The sequence below is a fragment of the Oryzias latipes genome, chromosome 18 (assembly GCF_053564925.1).
Source record: "Oryzias latipes strain Hd-rR chromosome 18, Olatipes_Hd-rR_3.1".
In the NCBI taxonomy this organism is placed as follows: Eukaryota; Metazoa; Chordata; class Actinopteri; order Beloniformes; family Adrianichthyidae; genus Oryzias; species Oryzias latipes.
Window position 1 is genome coordinate 15877827 of NC_136254.1, and position 14961 is coordinate 15892787.

A 14961-nucleotide genomic window follows, 5' to 3' on the forward strand; every position below is an offset into this window, starting at 1 on the left:
CAAAAAGTTTACTTTTACCGATTTGTCCGAAACTGACGTCAATCTGATCGACCTCCCGAGGGGACCAAAACATAAAATGGTTGCTATGGAGATAAAATCAACAGAAAAGCCGCCATTTTGAAAAAAGTGGTTTTTTTTTACTAACTTATGACGTATAGCTCTCACCAATGGAGGAATGTGTTTTTCTGAGTCAGTTGATGATGCTGCTCGCTATGCTAGCACTTTAAGCCACATTAGCATAGCTAGCATAGTTAGCATAATTAGCATTTCAGGAAATGTGTTTTTCTGAGTCAGTTGATGATGCTGATCGCTATGCTAGCACTTTTAGCTATGTTAGCATAGCTAGCATAGTTAGCATAGTTAGCATTTTTAATAATGTGTTTTCCTGAATCAGTTGATCATGCTGATCGCAATGCTAGCACTTTTAGCCAAATCAGCATAGCTAGCATAGTTAGCATAATTAGCAAATGCTGTTTTGACTAGCCTTTATCAAAAGTGGGCAGTGAGGGCGGTGAGGGAGGCGGTGGTGCGTCGAGTTGGGCGTGTAAGGCGGGTTGCGTCTGCGGGCCATACAACGCCGCTTGCGGCTTTAATTTTTTTTTAGTTCACATCTTGATTTGAGTTCCAATTCAATGCATTTTAATATAAATACATTGCAAAGCTTTCAATACCAAATTAAAGTCCAGCTCCGATCATCTTTTGAACTGTTAAAAAATCATTCCCAGTGGGTTTTTTAATTGTCATTATGCCGCTTTTAGACAAAATCAATAAACCTGTTATTTTCTTGGACACGGTTTCTGCAAAAATTCACCTCTGAGTTATGGGTCAAATTGGTGCAGAGCACACCGCACCCTGTTTCCCATCATCCCTTTGTTTACACTCTCTCCCTCTAGCTTACAGCCCCCTCACTACCCCAACCTCCCATTAGCAGTGCAACAAAAATGGTGAGCGATATGGGAGCTATCCAGCCATATAATTTTGAGCCAGATGTCAGCTCAGATGAGCAAAGGGAGACGTACGTGGATATAGTCTTCTACAATTGGACGCATCAGAACTCTTGATTTACAACAATTTGAATAAAGAAATACGCAGAAATGAAATTTTAAACTTAATTTTTTTTAAAACGTCCTCCAATATCAAAAGAATGTAATAAGAATGTTGTTACATTTTTTAAAAGTGTTTAGACCAACAAGTAGTGATTAAAAAGATTATTTTCAATAATAAAATTAGAATACTTGCATGAAAGACATTCAGAAAAGCTTTTTATTTTCTCTAAACCTTAGCAATCAAAATTGATTTGAATTTGATCTGATCTGATCTGATCTGATTTGATTTGATGTTGCAATTTCTGCGAAAAGCATGATCTAATATTGAGACCCTGTCCTGGATTCAATACTCTATACAACATCTGTTTGGTCCATGATGTGCTGTCACAAACTGTAATGTCACTGATGGGGTCTGTGCTACACAGCCTCATGCAAAAACATAAATTATTCATTCAGTTGATTGTGGACTGAAGGTTTATCACATGTCATTAACAGCTAAGATGTGCCAGTAATGTTTAGCTGATATACACTACACAAAATGGCAAATGAATGCATGAAAAATTTACAAAAAGTACATTAAATTTAAGTAAATGTCAGAGAAAAAGACTAACTTGCTGGTTAACTTTAGAATAATTTAAAGTGCATATTTTTGTCAGTTTGCTGTACTGCTGAAAACATTGAAAGCTGGGAAGGTTGCCACCCATTTGCCTTATAAATGGGGTTGGAACCATCAGTTGTGTTGTGCAGAAGTCAGGTGGATCCACAGCTGATAGTCCTACTGAATAGACTGTTAGAATTTGTTTTATGGCAAGAAAAAAGCAACTAAGTACAGAAAAACGAGTGACCATCATTACTTTAAGAAATGAAGGTCAGTCTGTCCGAAAATTTGTGAAAACTTTAAAAGTGTCCACAATTCAGAATAGAAAATTTATGTCCCTCTCAACGTTATCCTCAACCTATGGAATTATTATAAACAAATTTGATATGGTGCCTCTGTCGGACTCCTCCCCCTCTCCTCTCCGCTTGGCTCCTGATTCATCCCAGCTACGACCACTTACCTCATCACCTCATCCGCCTACTTAAGGAGTTCCAGGATCATCAGTCTTCGCCAGTCCGTTGCCCCTGATGGTGCATATTGGCCTTCACCTCTAGTTCACGTTTGCTTCCTAGTTTCTAGCCACCTGTTAATGAATGTTGCTTTACCTGTCTGCAGGAAACCCCAGTCACGAGTGGTCGCCTGAACCTGTTGCACTCTGGAACCTCCTCTGGTCTGCTTCCCCTGACCTCACCACGAGCCTCTGCCGAGCAAACACCCTCAAGAGACGGATCCACGCTGCCGACCCCGGACTCTGTGAGGACATCAACCAGTGACGCCACGGGCCGTAGTCTCTCTATCTCTGGACCTCCAGAAACTGTGCCTTACCTGACCAGCTACCTCATTAAATCCCCTTTCCTCTTGCCAAGTTACTTGAGCTTTGTGTCTTATTCCGGGTTCCAGCATCTGGGTCTCTGTCGTTCTGTAGCCATGACAGAACGGACTGGCCTTAACCCCGACCCAGCTGACCCGGAAGGGCTCAGATTAGCCGTTTCGCAGCAAGGCATTATGCTCGGACGTCAAGCCGATGCTTTATCCCAGATGGCAGCAGCCCAGCAGGACCTTTTTCATCGCCTGGACGGTTTGACACAGACTTTGCATGATTTAACCGGACATTTTTCTCATGTTTCTTCAGTTACTGCTCAAGCCTCGACTAGCTCAGCTCCTTCCACTTCCGGATTACCCTCCGCTCATGAAAACATCCGGCTGCAACCGGAACCATTCTCCGGTGACGTAGAGGCCTGTGGAGGATTCCTCCTCCAGTGCCAGCTGATCTATCAACAAGCTCCCCGTCATTACCAGTCGGATCACAGTAAGATATCTTTAATCGTCAACTCATTACGCAATAAAGCCCTCCAGTGGGCCCAGGCTTACCTCTCCGCCAATCCCATAAGCCATATCACGTATGAACGTTTCCTCAGAGAGTTCCAGTTAATCTTTGACCAACCACGCAAACAAGAAGAAGCTACCCGAAGGTTACTGGCACTCAGGCAACGTAATCGCTCGGTTAGCGATCATGTTGTGGATTTCCGTATCCTGGCGGTCGAGGCAGGCTGGCCCGACTTAGCTTTGAAAGGAATATTCTACCAGTCATTGAATGAACAAATCAAGGATCATCTGTGTTCTCAACCGGGGGCTCAGTCGTTTGAGGAACTGGTTTCTGCGGCACTCCGCTCCGACGTTCGCTTACGAGAGCGTCAAAGAGAGCGAGCGCCGGATTACCAGCGTGCAGCTTCCATGATGTCCTCTGTCCCACACACAGTCCCCGTCACGTCTCCCAACTCCCTCATCTCTTCCAAACCACCGGAGGAGCCCATGCAGATTGGACACTCCAGATTGTCCGAAGAGGAGCGCCGCAGACGGCGCGAGGAGGGCGCCTGTTTCTATTGCGGAGCGAAGGGCCACATTGTCAACACCTGCCCGCTCCGTTTAAACACCCGAGCCCCTCGCTAGAAGACAGGCCGCGGGGGGTAACAAACATCTACCTGGCCGGTAATGATTTTTTATTTATCCCTGTCAAGTTAAGTTTAGACCTCCATGTGCAGGAATTACGAGCCCTGGTCGACTCCGGGGCCGAGCAGAGTCTGATCGACCAGTAGCTGGTTATTAATCTGTCGATCCCCACAGAACCCCTGGAAACACCCATCGAGGCTTCCGGATTGGGTGGTCAACCGTTATCCCGCATCACTCACCGCACCAAACCTGTTCTGCTCATTTCCTCCGGAAACCATCGTGAGTCTATACGTTTCCTCATCACTAAGTCCTCTCATACTCCCATAGTGCTCGGGTTTTCTTGGCTTAAATTGCATAATCCTCAGTTTGACTGGGCCCAGGGGACTATAATCAAATGGAGTCCATACTGTCTCGCTAACTGTCTTCTGTCAGCGCTCCCCTCTGTTACTTCTCCTAAAACTGAGTGTCTTAGTCAAGTAGATCTCTCTAACATACCTCACTGTTATCATGATTTGAAGGCTGTTTTTTGTAAAACTAAAGCTAGTGCGCTCCCCTCTCACAGACCTTATGATTGTGCCATAAACCTATTACCCGGCGCTCCTTTGCCCAAAGGCCATTTGTTTAACCTGTCCGGACCAGAAAAGGCAGCCATGGAAAACTACGTGCAGGAAGCCCTCTCCCTGGGTCACATTCGACCATCCTCCTCACCCGTGGGAGCTGGGTTTTTCTTTGTTCAGAAAAAAGACAAATCCCTCCGACCCTGTATTGATTATCGAGATCTTAATCAAATCACCATAAAGGACAAATACTCACTGCCATTAATCACCTCCATATTTGACTCGGTCCAGAAGGCTCGCATATTTACCAAGTTAGATCTCCGCAATGCTTACCATTTGGTCCGAGTTAAAGAAGGGGACGAATGGAAAACAGCCTTTAACACTCCGTTAGGGCATTACGAGTACTTAGTAATGCCTTTTGGCCTCACCAACGCCCCGGCAGTTTTTCAAAGGCTCGTCAATGATGTCCTTCGAGATTTCATCAATCGCTTTGTTTTCGTTTATCTTGATGACATTTTGGTTTACTCCCACGATCTGGCCCAACACGAGCATCACGTCCGTCTGGTCTTGGAAAGACTTTTAGAAAATCAGCTTTTTGTTAAGCATGAAAAATGTGAATTTCACTCTACCTCCGTGCAGTTTCTCGGTTACATCATCGAAGCCGGCTGCATACGCCCAGATCCGTCCAAGATTGAAGCGGTTACCAACTGGGAACCTCCTAGCAGCCGCAAAAAGCTCCAACAATTTCTCGGCTTTGCTAACTTTTACAGACGTTTCATCCGCAACTACAGTAGTATAGCCGCTCCCCTTACACAGCTCACCTCCATAAAACATCCCTTTGTCTGGTCCACCAACGCTCAACAGGCTTTCGACAAATTAAAGCAACTTTTTGTCTCAGCCCCTATCTTAATCCAACCGGACCCCTCACGTCAATTTATTGTTGAGGTGGATGCCTCTGACTCAGGGGTAGGCGCAGTCCTCTCTCAGAAGGAGGAGAGTTCTGGAAAATTGAAACCCTGTGCGTTCTTTTCACGTAAACTGTCCCCCTCTGAGCAGAATTATGATGTTGGAAACCGTGAACTTCTAGCCATCAAACTGGCCCTGGAGGAGTGGCGTCACTGGTTAGAGGGAGCCGAGCAACCATTCATCGTCTGGACGGATCATAAAAACCTGGCTTACCTCCGCTCCGCCAAACGACTCAACTCCAGGCAAGCTCGTTGGTGTCTCTTCTTTGACCGTTTTCAATTCATTATAACCTACAGACTGGGCTCTCGCAACATCAAACCCGACGCCCTCTCCAGGAAATACAGTCTGTCCGAAAACATCCCGTCGTCCATCCTCCCTTCATCCTGCATCATTGGAAGTGTCACTTGGGATATAGAGACCAAGGTTCTTCAAGCCCTTGCGGGTAACTCTGACCATCCACCCGTTCCTAGGGGTACACTGTTTGTACCCACTCATCTCCGCCCTGACGTCATCACCTGGGGTCACACTTCCCGTCTGGCATGCCATGGGGGGGTTCACCGTACCCTCCATTTAATTCGCAGGAGATTTTTTTGGCCTTCTATGGGAAAGGACGTTCGGGAGTACATCTCAGCCTGCACCACCTGCGCCCGGTCTAAGACCTCATCCTCTGCTCCTGCGGGGTTGCTCCATCCTCTCCCTACGCCTAACCGTCCCTGGTCCCACTTGGCTATGGACTTCGTTACCGGGTTACCCCCATCGGCAGGTAACACAGTCATTCTCACTGTCATAGACCGATTTTCCAAGATGGCCCACTTCATTCCACTCCCTAAACTGCCCACTGCCACCGAAACTGCTGATATCATGACCAACCAGGTTTTTCGTCACCACGGCATCCCTGTGGACATTGTGTCTGACCGTGGCCCTCAGTTCATTTCTCAGGTCTGGAAGGCCTTCTGCACAGCCTTGGGGGCCACGGCCAGCCTCACATCCGGTTACCATCCCCAGTCCAACGGCCAAGCGGAGAGAGCGAACCAGGAACTGGAGGCAGCTCTCCGCTGCCTGGCGGCACAGAACCAACGGGACTGGTCCCAACATCTCGTGTGGATTGAGTATGCCCACAATACTCACCCCTCCGCTGCTACTGGGCTCTCTCCCTTTGAGGCCGCGCTCGGGTACTCACCACCTCTGTTTCCGTCTCAGGAACTGGATTTGGCAGTGCCTTCTGTGCAACATCACGTCCAGCGTTGCCAACGCATCTGGGCTCAGACTAAGGCTGCTCTCCTCCGCACCAAGGAGAGCAACTGCCGCATCGCCAATCGTCGCAGGGTGGTGGGACCCGAGTACCAACCTGGCCAAAGGGTTTGGCTTTCCACGCGCAATATTCCCATCCAAGCTACCTCCAAGAAACTGGCACCACGATTCATCGGACCCTATGTCATCGAGAAACTTATCAACCCCACCTGCGTCCGACTCCGTCTTCCTAAAGCTCTGAAGGTACACCCATCGTTCCATGTCTCTCAGATCAAGCCAGTTCTGGACAGTCCTCTGTGCCCGCCGTCCGCTTCCCCACCACCCGCCCGGCTCATCGACGGCGCTCCGGCTTATGATGTCAACCGGATTCTGGACATCCGTCGTCGGGGTCGCGGCTTCCAGTACCTGGTCGACTGGGTGGGCTACGGTCCGGAGGAGCGCTCCTGGATCTCCCGCTCGCTGATTTTGGACCCCTCGCTCATAGAGGACTTCTTCCGTGCCCACCCGGATCGCCGCCCTTGACCGCCTGGAGGCGGTCGTTGAGGGGGGGGTACTGATATGGTGCCTCTGTCGGACTCCTCCCCCTCTCCTCTCCGCTTGGCTCCTGATTCATCCCAGCTGCGACCACTTACCTCATCACCTCATCCGCCTACTTAAGGAGTTCCAGGATCATCAGTCTTCGCCAGTCCGTTGCCCCCGATGGTGCATATTGGCCTTCACCTCTAGTTCACGTTTGCTTCCTAGTTTCTAGCCACCTGTTAATGAATGTTGCTTTACCTGTCTGCAGGAAACCCCAGTCACGAGTGGTCGCCTGAACCTGTTGCACTCTGGAACCTCCTCTGGTCTGCTTCCCCTGACCTCACCACGAGCCTCTGCCGAGCAAACACCCTCAAGAGACGGATCCACGCTGCCGACCCCGGACTCTGTGAGGACATCAACCAGTGACGCCACGGGCCGTAGTCTCTCTATCTCTGGACCTCCAGAAACTGTGCCTTACCTGACCAGCTACCTCATTAAATCCCCTTTCCTCTTGCCAAGTTACCTGAGCTCTGTGTCTCATTCCGGGTTCCAGCATCTGGGTCTCTGTCGTTCTGTAGCCATGACAAAATTTCTAGAATATCAGCAGCTTAAATCAACTATAAGCACTAAATACTGCCTGACCCAAATAGACCTAGACCCTCCCCTTACAGTAACACATTTCATGGACCTTAAAAATCCCAAACTCACCTCCAAAATTTATAAGATGCTTTCATAGACGACTATTTGCATGCCCTGTGGGTCTGTCCACCTGTCCAATCATTCTGGCGTAAGGTTTGTGAGGATTTATCAATCTGGTTTAATCATAAGATTCCTGCTTGCCCCAAATTCTGCTTATTAGGTGACCTGAATAACATCAACATGGAATCTAACAAGGCTTATATGGTTCTCACCGCTGTATGTATCGCAAAGAAAACTATCCTCCTAAACTGGAAATCTAAAAATAATCTTAGCATCAACCACTACTGAAACCTCATGTCAGAGCATATTAGTTCAGAGATAATGTCCTCCACAAAAAACCCGTCGGCTTCAGACTCTCCCTGGCTCCAGCTGGTTAGTCACATCACCTAGTGGGGGTGGGATGGTGATAGGTTGAGCCGGGTCCTGGCTGGTTGGGTGGGCCGGGGCGGGTTTGGGGGGGTGGGCTCTGCCGGGCCTGTCGTTCTCCCGGCTCGGGGCTCTGGTTGCCTGGGTGGGGTGGTGGTGGGGGCGCTCACTCTGCCGGCAACTTGGCAGGGGTTCCTGGGCGGGTGCCTTCTGGGCGCAGGGTAGGCAGTGCGGCTGACCGGGAACGGCGGCCGGGTGCCGTGCTGGGTGGCTGGTCGCCGTGGCGGGGGCTGGGGGGGGGGGCTTGGGGCTCTGGGGCCTGGGGTCGTCTGCCCGTGGCCGGTGTTTCGCCCGTGGCCGGTAGTTGGCGCGTGGCCTGGCCCCCCGGGGGTCGACGCCGCAGTCACAGCAGGGGTTAATGGGTTCACTTGGGTGGGTTTATTTCATTATTATTATTATTATTATTATTATTATTATTATTATTATTATTATTATATTAATTATTTTATTATTATTATTAATATTATTATTTTATTATTTATTTATTTTTGGGGGGGGGCCTGGGGGGGCAGTGTGCTAGTCCTTAGGGGGGCCAGGGTATGAATGGTGGGGCTGGACCCCCTGCCCCCCCGTTCTGGCACCGGGACCCTTCCTTGCTGGCTGTCTCTCGGCGCCGCGAGGGTCTGGCCTCCAACTGCGGCTGGCTTGCCGTTTCTGGCTGCCCGGCCGCTCTGGGAGGGGGGGGCGCCTACCGCGGCCGGCTGGGGGGCCGGTCGCTCGGGGGAGCCTTCTCCCCCGGTTGTGCCCATCCGCCCGCTCCTCCCCGCTCTCACCCAAACAAATATTGCACACAGGCACATAGGGCCCCGGGATCTGGATGGGAGGGGTATGCTGGCGGGGCTCACTGGGGATGCCCCTCTCTGGGTTCTCGTTGGCACCCGCCCTCCTCCCCGCTTTTTACTTGCATATTAGACACTCTGATTCATCTAGGGCCTTGTGGAGAGGGTCTGGTGGAGGGGGGCACGGTGAAACATCCGTGCTCACCTTTCGCTGGCCCCCCCCACAATTTTAACTTCCTCTTTAGACACATACACTGCATGCTAGCAGCACACACACAGCAAATACACACCACTCACAGAGGGACTCCGGAGTGGGGGGCTTTGCGGCTTGGCAGCGGTGGAGCCCCCCACACTGGTGACCTCCTATTTTACCTGCAGCACACACACAGCACTCCCACACCTCCATACATGGGTGGGGTCAGGGGGGGGCGGCCGGTCTTCACCCGCCTGGTCCTCTCAGGGCTTTCTGTGCCTGGCTGGTGGGGTGGGCGGTCCCCTCCTCCTCCCCTCCCGGGCTGCCTGGGTCTGGATGCTGGGGGGGCTTCTGGCCTGGGGGGCTCTCCTCCCCTTTCCTGGTCTGGCTGGTCTGGCTGGGTAGGTTCTGGCTCCCTTTATGAACACACGGTTCACGTCGGCAGCATGCATGTATCTCCACCCCCACGTGCACGTGCACACTGCCACACTCCCTGTCTGCTTTATCCCTCCTCCTTACCTACAGTGTATTGATGGACAGATTTTTTTTCGCTCATCTTAGTGTCAGATTTTCACCTTTGATGTAACATTCGTCTTTCCAGCAGATCTGGTATAATTGTTACAGCTTAAATTAATAACTTAGTCAAATCAGTGCTTGTATCCCCCACCTTTTCACCTTTCTTCCTTTTACTCTCTTCCACCCTCCCCTCACATTCTTCCCCTCTCCCTCCCCACACACACTAAATGTAACAAATAAATAAAAAATAATACGACAAAAAGGGGTTTACACAAATCTACACTCTAGTTTCTTGAAGCTATATAACCTCTTTTTGTGATAGTAAAACCTGTCCAACACAAAAAGCCTTCAGCTCTAATCTGTTTGCTCAGCTGTTGGACAGAACAAGTTAAGAAAAAAAAAAAAAAAAAAAAAAAAAAGTGTCCACAATTGCAGTCACAAAAACATCAAGCGCTACAAAGAAACTGGTTCACACGAATAGATTATTTCCTAATTTCATCTGAATTGATGTCCAAAATCCAAAAGTGTGCATATGACAATATTGTAATTTTGGATCCTGCTCCATGTTGCTTATTATACAGGGATGAAAAAATATCCAGCGACCCTCCTAGATAGCGATTCCAACACAAATGCCTGCAGGAGGGAGAGTTTGTTAAAAACATTGGAAAAAAAAATAGATGACTTTTTCTACTTCAACACAGATCACACTTCAGCCTGTACTAGATGGGATGCCTTTAAGGCATTTCTTAGAGGAAAAATAATTAGTTACAAAAGCTATAAAAATAAGAAAGACAAACAAAATCTTGCACAACTAGAGAACAAAATAAAAAACGTACAACAAAAAATCCATGAAAATTGGGATCCGGAAGCAAAAGAAGAGTTATTACTCCTAAGAGCAGAATATGACAAACAGTCCAGTAAAAGGGCTGTGTCTTCTAAGGTTAAAACAAACATTTTATGAACAAGGTGACAAGGCTTGAAAATTATTAGCATGTTAAATAAAACAACTGAAAACTAAAACCTCTATCACATGTATCACAAAAAATGAACAAAACTTAGTCAATCCAAAAGATATCAACAACGCCTTTAGAAAGTACACTGAAAAAACGGGAAAAGTGGGGTTGTTCAATTTACAAATAGTAAACATGTTTGTTTAATATGAACAAATTATGTTTACCTTCGAAACATAATATAATCTTGAAAATCACACAATTTCTTGCTGTGTTACTTTTATATATTTAAATGATGTTGACAAAACATGAAATAGTTATGCTTGATCCTTTGCCCCTTAATTTTGGATAAGTAAACCCCATCGGTGAAGAAGAATTCCAGGAGGGGAAACTTTGCAGTCAGCCATTTTAGAGAAGCTACAAGCACCTGCTCTGGCTGGAGGAACTTAAAAAAGGTAAGTTAATTTACTCTAACAAATTAATTTAAGAAAGTGGAAGGCGTAAATGTATCATTAGTGTTATTTTTTTCCACGGGGAAGAGCTTTGTAATCCACTTTTGTCGTAGTTATCAAAGTTAAGGCTCTGGGCGCCACTTTTGTCCCTGCCGTCCGAGGGCTGCGGCCGGCAGGGGTAGGTGTGTGTGCGCGGTAAATTGTACTTTCACGTCGCAGGCAGATTCAACTGTAAACGCGGTGATTTCAAATGATGTACGGGGAAGAGTTGTGAGTAGTTATGCCGTAGGAATTCGCTTTTGACAGAGGGGCAGTGGGCGCTTGCGGGCACGGCGTTTTTTTTTTCCTCAGGCAGAAACTCTGCCAGGGGGATTTTCATCGTCACTAAGTGGATTTCTTTTTTGCTATATTCTGCGTTGTGGAGACCGAAATTGAAGGAAAATGTGAGAAGCTATCATTACTATTGTCATTATTTCGTTTTTCCATACCGTTCCACCATGAGCTAGTTAAGGACAGCATTATTTGACCAGCAAACAGCACCGCACTTCTGTCTCAGTCAGCTGTCAATCATTCTCCGTGCGCGTCTCGTGCACAGAATGCGTTCGGCGTGTCCAGTTTACATAAATCTTTGGTTTCAATCAGAGCTTTGTTTTCATTCTATGATGCTGAACATATTTTTATTTTAGCTTTTAGAGTTTAATGGAGTGAAAATATTCATGTCCTTTTGGAACAAGTGATGTGTAGTAAAAAGTTTACAGCCTTATTTTAATAATGTCTGTAATCCTACTTCACATTCCTCCCATTTGTGATAAATTCATATGGGAATCCTTTATGGGTGGGGGGGATTATCTACTCCCGATCTGCTAGTTTAGTTTTGCAGTTTCCATTTCAAAATTCGCGGGTTCTCACAAGCGTGGTTTGAATCCTGTGGGGGGAGGAGGTGTCTAATGTTCTTTTTGGTCTAATTTCTTCTGAATATTTTTGCAGCTATTGATTTCAAACCAATGCATGTTTAGTTATTAAAATGATACAACAAAGTTGTGGAAGTGTCACTCTATATATATTTGAAATTTAACTAATAAACCTCTGTCCTGATTACAGAGCTCATCACACAACACTTCCAACTGCTCCTCCCTGATCATGCTGGGGTCCATGCTCCAGTCTTCACTGAGTCAGGTGGGTCACCATGCATTTACTATATATTATTGGAATTATTGTCTCCTGGATTGTCATAGAATCGGGAGGTAATCAAGATTGCCAGCCCCACTCTTTACACGCACCTTTTATGCAAAGAGATACATACATAATAAATAATGGAATTGATGGTTGATCAGTTATCCCACTACCTCTGTTAACATGACACTAAGGATATAATGATTTTGTTAACACAGTAACTATAACATTTATTGATGAGCCAAGGGTAAGAATTGTATTTTTCCAAAGTTTTCATGTGAATTTAAAATTTTTTGACTCTTTGTATTTCAGACTGCTGAACTTCTCGCCAATATATGCAAGTTCAGGGGTTTATTCAAAGTACAGGTGAGTTGTGTAATCTAGACGCTTTAACTAAACTTCAAATGTGAACTGTGCACACAAATATCTTCTGTGTTCTTTAGAATGAAGACCATGCAGCAATCCAGGAGGCAATCGAGGACACCACGGTGGGAATTTCCCTCCTAATGGAAACTGGCAGTGGTGAGGAAGAGGACATTCTCGTGGTCCACATCTCCCAGGCTGTGGTGGTCGACCCACCAAGTGTCTGAGTGGCAGTTGCCAAGGCTTTTTTGGCCTTATTTACAGCACAAATCTGATTACCATCCTCATCTCAGAAACACCTTGTCATGGGGCCGTGACTTTGCTCCTGCTATGATCTCCTGGAGGCCCTTCCCTTCTTGAGCTCTCCCGCTGGTCACAGGTGTTCTGTATTATGTTGATTGGTTTGTCTATTTATGCAGTGTCTGATCGTGTTTCTGTGTCGGAGCGTCTTTGTTCTACGCTCTGGTGTTATGGTTCTCTGGCATTAAAGCCCCTTCGAGTGAACTATTGGATTTGGGTCGTTCTTCCTGCTCTTGGGTTCTCTCCCTTGGACATTCCGTCACACACCTTTGAGGTGATCCAAAAAAAACTGTATTAGAGTTGTAAGGCAAAGTGGTGTCTAAGGTTTCAGGCTTAAAGATCCGACTCTTTGAATAAAATGACCTTTAAATAGTTTAACTTTTTCCTAAGAAGGGATTCCAGCTGTTTGCTTTGGCTCTGCTATCTTCTGTTTAATAAAAATAGCAAGCCCAATTTATTTTGATTTGTCATTTTTTGCTACACTGTAAACATATTTTTCAAGTTTAGATTATAAAAAAGTTAAATCTGAAATTTGTGTTCAGTGTCATATGTTCATTGGATTGTCATAATGCACAAGAAAGTATTTGCTTTAAATAATAATCTGCAATTGCAATTTTATTTTTCAATTTAAATTTTATTAAAACAATTTATAAATTAAATGAACTATGTAGGTAATTTCAAACAAATAATAGTGTTTTAAATGTTTGAAAAAATTATGGTAAATGACATAATAAAATCTTGTTTGTTAATGTAAAATTATTAGGTGCAGAAACAAAGAAGCATTCATTACGGTAGAACATGATTTTATTATGTGCAATAATTATATTGGTTCAACATGATTTTTTTGCGTGCAACCGATGTCCATGATTTTTTATGTCAATCCAACAGGTCTTTTTTTTCAGTGTATTACCAGAAACTATATGACACTCAAGGGAACTGCAATCCTACTGATATTAATAGTTTCCTAAACAGGCTGAATATTCCCGTTATCTCAACTGAAAATAAGATAAGTTAAATTTAAAGTTTAATAACGTAGAAGTCACACAAACTATTGAAAATATGAAATCAGGAAAAAGGCCAGGTACAGATGGTATTCTGATTGAAATACATAAAAAATTTAAGGACAAATTGGTTACACCCTTACTGTAAATGTTTACTGAGTCCTTTGAAAAAAAATGTCTTCCTCTCTCCATGAATCAAGCCCTAATCAACAAGGAAATTTTCCCATCATGGGACTAATAAAGGAATATCTTATTTTAATTACATTACTGCCAAAACCAGGTAAACCACCTAACAAATGCGAGAATATAAGGCCTATTAGTTTACTAAATTCTGATCTTAAAATTATTTGCAAATTGTTAGCAAGGTGGCTTCAAAATGTTCTGCCACATATAATAAATAGAGATCAGAATGGCTTTGTTGCTGGATGACTAGGATCTCATAATGTGAGAAGAGTTTTAAATATCATTCATCATAAGAAAGAAAACAGGGATACTGACAAAAGTCTCATTAGATGCAGAAAAAGCATTCAATAGGGTAGAGTGGCCCTATCTTTTCAGCATCTTGGAAAGATTTGGATGTGGATCCAACTTTATAAAATGGATCAAGATGTATAAAGACCTGACAGCCGAAATGTTCACACATGGAAATTTCTCTAAGCCAATTAGAATTAAGAGAGGATGTCGGCAAGGATGTCCTCTCTCTCCTTTGCTTTTTACTTTAGCAATAGAACCATTTGCAGCAGCGATTCGCGCACATGCACAGATAACTGGAATCACAATAGGACCCACTGAACACAAAATTTCTTTGTTTGCAGACGATGTTATTTTATTTTTAAGTTACCTTACTTCATCAATCCCAGCATTGCTGGAAGTGACTCAAATATTTGGAAATATTTCAGGATATAAAGTGAATAATGTAAAATCCTCAATTTTAATGCTAAATTCAATGGAAAGGCAAAACCCCACTTCCAAAACATCTCACTTTAAAGTAGTAGAACATTTTGAATACTTGGGAGTGGTAATTGTACCAAAGCTGGAACAAGTTGTCCAACGTAACTATGATTACTTAAAAGAAAAAATCAAAGATTCAATAGACCGATGGATGAAGCTGCCCATAACTATAATGGGAAGAATAAATATCCTAAAAATGAACGTATTGCCAAAACTGCTATACTTGTTCCAAAATATCCTCATGGATCCCCCTCTAGAGTTATTCGCTTGG

The 14961-nt window shown here is 45.3% G+C and overlaps 2 long non-coding RNA genes across 2 annotated transcripts; both read left to right on the top strand.

Annotated features, from left to right (window-relative positions):
• Positions 1-2093: 2093 nt before the first annotated feature.
• On the top strand, positions 2094-2513 carry LOC111949321 (uncharacterized). The gene is made up of 2 exons (XR_002875334.2): positions 2094-2174; positions 2260-2513. It is a non-coding gene; the product is annotated as an uncharacterized LOC111949321 (long non-coding RNA).
• An 8215-nt stretch (positions 2514-10728) lies between these two features.
• On the top strand, positions 10729-13191 carry LOC144987129 (uncharacterized). Its single transcript, XR_013651002.1, has 4 exons — positions 10729-10905; positions 12004-12078; positions 12388-12441; positions 12519-13191. It is a non-coding gene; the product is annotated as an uncharacterized LOC144987129 (long non-coding RNA).
• The last annotated feature ends 1770 nt before the right edge of the window (positions 13192-14961 follow it).